This window comes from Lonchura striata, chromosome 5, assembly GCF_046129695.1.
Source record: "Lonchura striata isolate bLonStr1 chromosome 5, bLonStr1.mat, whole genome shotgun sequence".
Classification (NCBI taxonomy): domain Eukaryota; kingdom Metazoa; phylum Chordata; class Aves; order Passeriformes; family Estrildidae; genus Lonchura; species Lonchura striata.
This window is the reverse complement of record NC_134607.1, coordinates 21,601,935-21,607,934: the sequence shown is the minus strand read 5'-3', so window position 1 is coordinate 21,607,934 and position 6,000 is coordinate 21,601,935.

The window sequence follows — 6,000 nt, the reverse complement described above, 5'->3', positions numbered from 1 at the left end:
TATTTGAAATGCTCCCTTAGGATGTCTGCACTTGCAGAAGAATTTATTCCCTCACCTCTCTTCCACCCTGAACAAGGCTTTAACCACTTCAAAAAAGAGGAATCTGCATGGCTACACCAGATTCCTTCCACATCACCTGCATGCCACTCGTTCACCATCCCCTCCCTTCACAATTCCCTCTCCTGCCCCCTTGTGTTCCCCCCCTCATTCCTCTTGCCTCAGCCTGCCCACTGCACCCTGGGGTTTGGGACAATGTGAAATCTGCCCCAGCCCAGAGCCCAGCTGGGCCACCCTGGCTGAGGCTGCTGCACAACAGTGCATAGCTGAGCTTTTGTACCGTGCAGAAAAATGTGTCCAGGCAATCCTGCCTATCCCTTTCTTTTCAGGAAATCCTTTCAAACCATTTTGTCTTATTCAAGACATTTCTCTCTACATCCAGCAAAGGGATAGACCATTAAAAAAAAAAAAAAAACAGCAAGGTTTGCTTGCCAGTAGTCATAATCCCATCCCTACCCTTCTCGGAATAATAGCAGGGACCTTGAGATTAAAAAGCTGAAATGAACACCTCATTAGAATAGCTGTTTTGTTTCCTACTAAATTTGAAAGATTTTTAAAAGGAGGAAAAGGACAGCTCAGCAAAAAAAATAAAAAATTATTCCTAAATCCTAGTTTCCTTTCCTTAGTCACTCTAAACTTCAATTTTCCACTCCAAAAACTGCAAATGCACTTTTGAGATTTTGTCATAGAATACTGCTTTGTATTTCAAACCTCAGCAGAAAAGACAGTAAGCCAAAATTTGACCTTGGATATGACAGGAAAAAGCAAATAAAACAATCAGGAAAAAATTAACTATCTATGTTGGACTGCTAGAGGACTGAAGGAGAAGCCTGCTTCTTGTGGCTGATGCAAGGGCTAAACTTGAAGGCTGGATGCAATTGTTTAAGAAAATCTCAAAGAAGAACAGCAGAACTCAAAATAGGCCCTTTGCAGTTGTGGAATTATTTCATTGCTAGTAAAACTCAACCTTGGTTGAGGTATAGGTGGGGGAGGACGAGAACTTCTCCTTTCCACTGAGAGCGATATGTGAGTCTGTTCAGGTACTGGCCATTTAGATCAGCAGTAATTAATGTTTGTGTGCTATACAGAAATAGCAGGTGGCTACTCAAAAGAGCTGGGAAGGAAGAAGAGTTCAGGGGGAAACTGTGGAAATTCCTGATGTATTTCTGATATGTGGCGAAGTGGATATGTGGACTGAGACTGTGGAGTCTGTAGGGAATACTGTTAGGTTGAATGGCCCCAGGGTACAGCATTTATCAGTTTAGGCAGCACAAAAGAAAATAGAAATGGAAAACTGCTTAGAAAAAATGGCTTTTCTGGCATGATATATAGAGGTTGGGTATAAAGCAGATTTTAGGGTGTGTTAATAAGTCTCAAAAATATACTTGAAATACTGAAAAGCCTTGAGAATTCAGTAAATGAAAATGAAAAGTGATATTGAAGTTGGTGAAATGGGAAGTTTCTTCTCTTTCTTGCTGGATTCAGTCATACAGGATAAGACTTTGCAAATTAAGCTAGTTTTGAAAGTAAACTCATAGGTGTGTCTGTCTAATCTTCCAGGTTTTTTGTTTTTTTGGGGTTTTTTAATCTGACTTTATACCTCTGGTTAGCTCATGCAACCATTTTTTAAATGATTTTTTAAATTAAATTACCTTTTGAAGTACTAATGGTTCCAACCATCAGATCCCAAGGGGCAGTTATTCATATAATTGAGATTTATCTCTCAATTATAAGGAATGAGACAGCCTCTCTCACACCAAGTTGGCCAAGGGACTTAATGGAATCCAGTACAGGCCTTTCCATCTCACTTTCTAGTGGCTGATCTCACTTAATCCTCTTCTAAAAGTCTCTGAGCTGTTATGAGCAAGCACATTTCTGGTCAAAAAACATGTTTCTCTTGCATTAACGCTTTGGAGTACACTGTTAAGTAAGAGCTGTAAACACATGGCTCTGGCCAGCTACAGCAATGATCCTCAGCTGACTGGGGTGTCTGCTATTGGGCAATCTCCTGCTGCACGGGCTGGCAACTTCCATGCCTGAGCTCCTTAAACTATTGATCCATGGAATTGATGGGGAGCAGCTGAGCCACAGAAAAATCTCAGAAGCAACCTTAAAGTCCGTGAAGGCATTTGTTTTGGAAATCATTTGCCTCAAAGCCACTGTTCATGCAAAGCAAGGTTTCACAGTGAGATTTCCTCCAAAGCTGAGGCCACTTTGCCCTGGAGCATTTTCTGGGAAAGAAAACCCAAGCCATGCAGTGTCCCACAAGGTGGTTTCCTCCAGCATGCTCTCTGGTCCTTTTCCTAGTTGCCTGGCAACCAGGGAAGGGATGAGGAGGAGGAGAATGATGTGAGAGCATGGAAGCATCCAAAGCAGATTATTTGTAGTAAACCAGTCAGCAAACATTATTAGTAAAATGTCATTATCTGCAGCAAATCAGCTCTTGGTTCTCTTGAGCTGCTCCATTACAATAGGTCATTCCCACTGGACTCTTCAGATGGCTGTCTGCCAAAGGTGAGGACCAGGATTCTGCTGTAATTTTAAGGAGTTTCATCCTAGTGTGAATCCTTTGGCAGTGCCAGAACTCTTCTTCTCCAGTGGGAACAAGTGAGGTAAAAAAAAGAGCTTTGACCCTGTCCCAGCTTCCCTGTGTTTTGTTAGGTATGCTGTGTGACTGAACAGTGCCCCTTGGCTAAAAGGAAGCCAAATACGAGTTCAGCTCAGTTGTCCCTTCTGAATGTGATATTTAACCTCAAATCTTGTACATAATGTTTTCCTTAATTGTCAAAAAGGCTAGAAACGCTAAAAGGGTTTTTTTTTTAAACAAGAAAGTAAAGAAACAGAAAAGTAGAAGTTTCTATCTCAAATTAAATATGTCCAGTGTAGGATTTGTTGTTTGGATGAAAATAAGCTTAGATGGAGCAGGAATGTGGGAGAAAGAAGTCAAACCTGTGCTCTGTGAGCTACAAGACACTGAAATGAGTGTCACTTTCTGATCAGTGTCTTAGCCATTGGTCATCCATTCAGTCTTTGGTCCAATGTTGCAGAGTCTTCAGGCAGTAGAATAAATTCTGTAGGAGGTGTAATGGTAGTCTCTCCTCTGAAGAGCTGACAAAATCTAGGTGCAGTTACTTTCTGTGCTGGGGAGGACCTGGCGGTGAGTCTCCTGTCGGCTTTGTTCAGGTTTGGTCCCTCTGTTTCCTGCATCCTAAATGGGTGCTATAACCTTTGGGGTGTTGCCTATGCTGATGTGGAGTTAGGGTATGTGGAGTTGCGTTATTTGTATGTTTTATTATCCCTGTATTATGTATTGGTTTATTCCTTTGTACCCCCGTGTGCAACTTAGTTTATCCCGCCCGACAAGGGTAGGTCTCTCTCTCTCTCTTTTGTGATCTTTGGGAGGGGAAAACCCATACCATCAGTGAGCAGGAACACTATTTTTGCCTTGGAAAACATCCTAGAAAAGATGCTTTGCAAAACATGGCACAGGGCTTGATGAAATTTGATGTATTTTTAAAGCTGATTAAAGCTATTAAATAGATTCACATTCAAAGAGCCTCATGGGGAAAAAAAAATATATTTGTGCTTTCTTGTGTAAAAGCAGAGTGGGATAAAACATGGCTTTGTAAGGCCCCATTGCTATTGTCTTTGAGATAGCAAGAAGTCACTGCAATGAATAAGCTAATTATAGAAAAATGTTAGTGAATCATGGAATCATAGGATCATTTGGGTTGGAAAAGGCCTGTAGGATCAATTCCAACCATTTGCCTAACACTGCCAAGTCTACCACTGAACTGTGACCCTAAGAACCACATATACATGTATTTTAAATACCTCCATGGGTGGTGTGACTCAATCACTTCCTTGGGCAGCATGTTCCAATGCTTAACAACCCTTTCAGTGAGGTTTCTTTCCCCTAATATCCAATCTAAGCTTCCTCTAATGCATGCAGCTTGAGCTAGTTTCCTTTTGTCCTACTGCTTGTCACCAGTGAGAAGTGGCCATCCCCCACCTGGCTGCAGCCTCCTTTCAGGTAATTGTTGGGAGCAATAAGGTCTCCCTTGAGTCTCCTTTCCTCCTGGCAAAGCAACCCCAGCTCCCTCAGCTGCTCCTCACCTTTCCTGCTGAAGTAAGCAAAGAATGCCAGTAGAAAAATTGTTTGATTTTCTTTCCCTAGATTAAGAGATGATACCTAGAAGTTCTTGAAAAGTTTATTTAAATAAGTCACTATTGCTGAAGTATGAAAAAGTATTTTAATTAAGAACATGTTTAGGATAATAAAGCATATTTTCAGTGGGTCTCTTTTTTATACAGACCACCATACACATATACAGTAGCACTGAAGCCCCAAAAAAATGCCTCAATCTGGCTAAATAAAATAAATTCAACTTGTCCCAAAGGCATCCCACTTCAGAAAACAGCATCCCAGACACTTATAATGAGCCATTCCTCTTCTGCTATGCATTGCTCTATTCTTCCTATTATCCTAATCTTGGTTCCTCAGATTTATTTCTGCAGACCCTGTCCTTTGAATGCCTCTGCTCCTGCCATCCCAAACACATTTGCCAAATTGACATACTGTTAAAGTAGCTGTCACAATATGAAAAATAAGCTCACTTCAACCTCTTGTCTCTGCCATGTATTGTGGGTCCAAAACAAGCCTGCATGGCTTGTGTGCAGCCCAGCCTACTCCTGCTGCTACTGTGGGAGCACCTAATAAATGTTTTATGCAAGGCTTTGGCAAAATGGCAGGGAGGGAGCAGGAAAAGGAACAGCCAGTCTCATTTGCAAGTAGATAATGAATTAAAGCATTGTTTTCTGGTCAGTTATAATCAATTAGGTGTTGGACACTCTTAGCAACTTGTGTTTGTGATACCCAGGCACTGGGAAGAAGACCCCATTAGATGACCAACACTGACTCAAGGTGTTGAAATATTGCCACAATTGCCCAAGTAAGCCAGAATGACAATTTTGGGGCTCAAAAGATGAACTGGACATCAGGTATGGGAACACTTGTATCTTGAAAATGCATAGTTTTCATTAACAGGTTTTTTTCATAATTTCTTGAATGTTTGGATCTCTATAATATGTGGGCTTTTGCTTGGCAAGTGTCCTGCTTGGACTGTAATGCTCACTACAATACAATCATTTATCTATCCTATATTTCTCAATTGCTTCTGATTTTCATGCTAAGCACAGTTCTTCATCTGGGGATGAAAAGGGAGGAAGAGAAACTTTTGCAATTTACTCAATTTCTCCGCATGCTTAATTTTCCCTAATTTTGGATCTGCTCCCACTCACTGCTGCTACCCTCCAAAAGGGGCTCATGCCCAGTAAGGCATCATTTCAAAGGAGAACACCAAAACATCCACTGGCAGTAAATTATCTGATCAAAAATAATTTTGAGGAAGGAGAGAGCTTCTATGAAACTACAAAACTTTCTGGAATTTTTCCAAAGTAATGTAGTTAGTTTTCAGCCAAGAATACCTCAGCAATTGAGAACCAGAAGACTTCACTGAAAAAATTCTATTAAAATAATTATTTTCTTAGAAGACTTGCTGAAAAAATGTTCAGCTAAAAGAAAATTAGAAAGAGAGCCACCTTTGATGGAAAATATTCAACAATCCTACCAAGGATCTAATACATTCAAAATAACTGTAGTGTAGCAAACTGCCTTCCATTTGTTTAGTTTGTCGGCTTCTTCTGACACCATTGATCCTGCAATTTTTTTTTCCTCTTATTTGCTTTGATTTATTCCTTGGGCTGGCAAATGCATTTTCTCAGCTTATTTCAACTCCTAGAGGGTTTCCACCAGAGGTGGCAAGGACCCTTCTTCCTTCTCTCCCTCTCCCCTGTGGAAGTTGTCACTCCCCTTTAGTTCACCACAGATTCAGGCTCTGTCTCTGTCTCCAGTGCCTGTCTGCAGTGAAGCCCCTGCCCCTT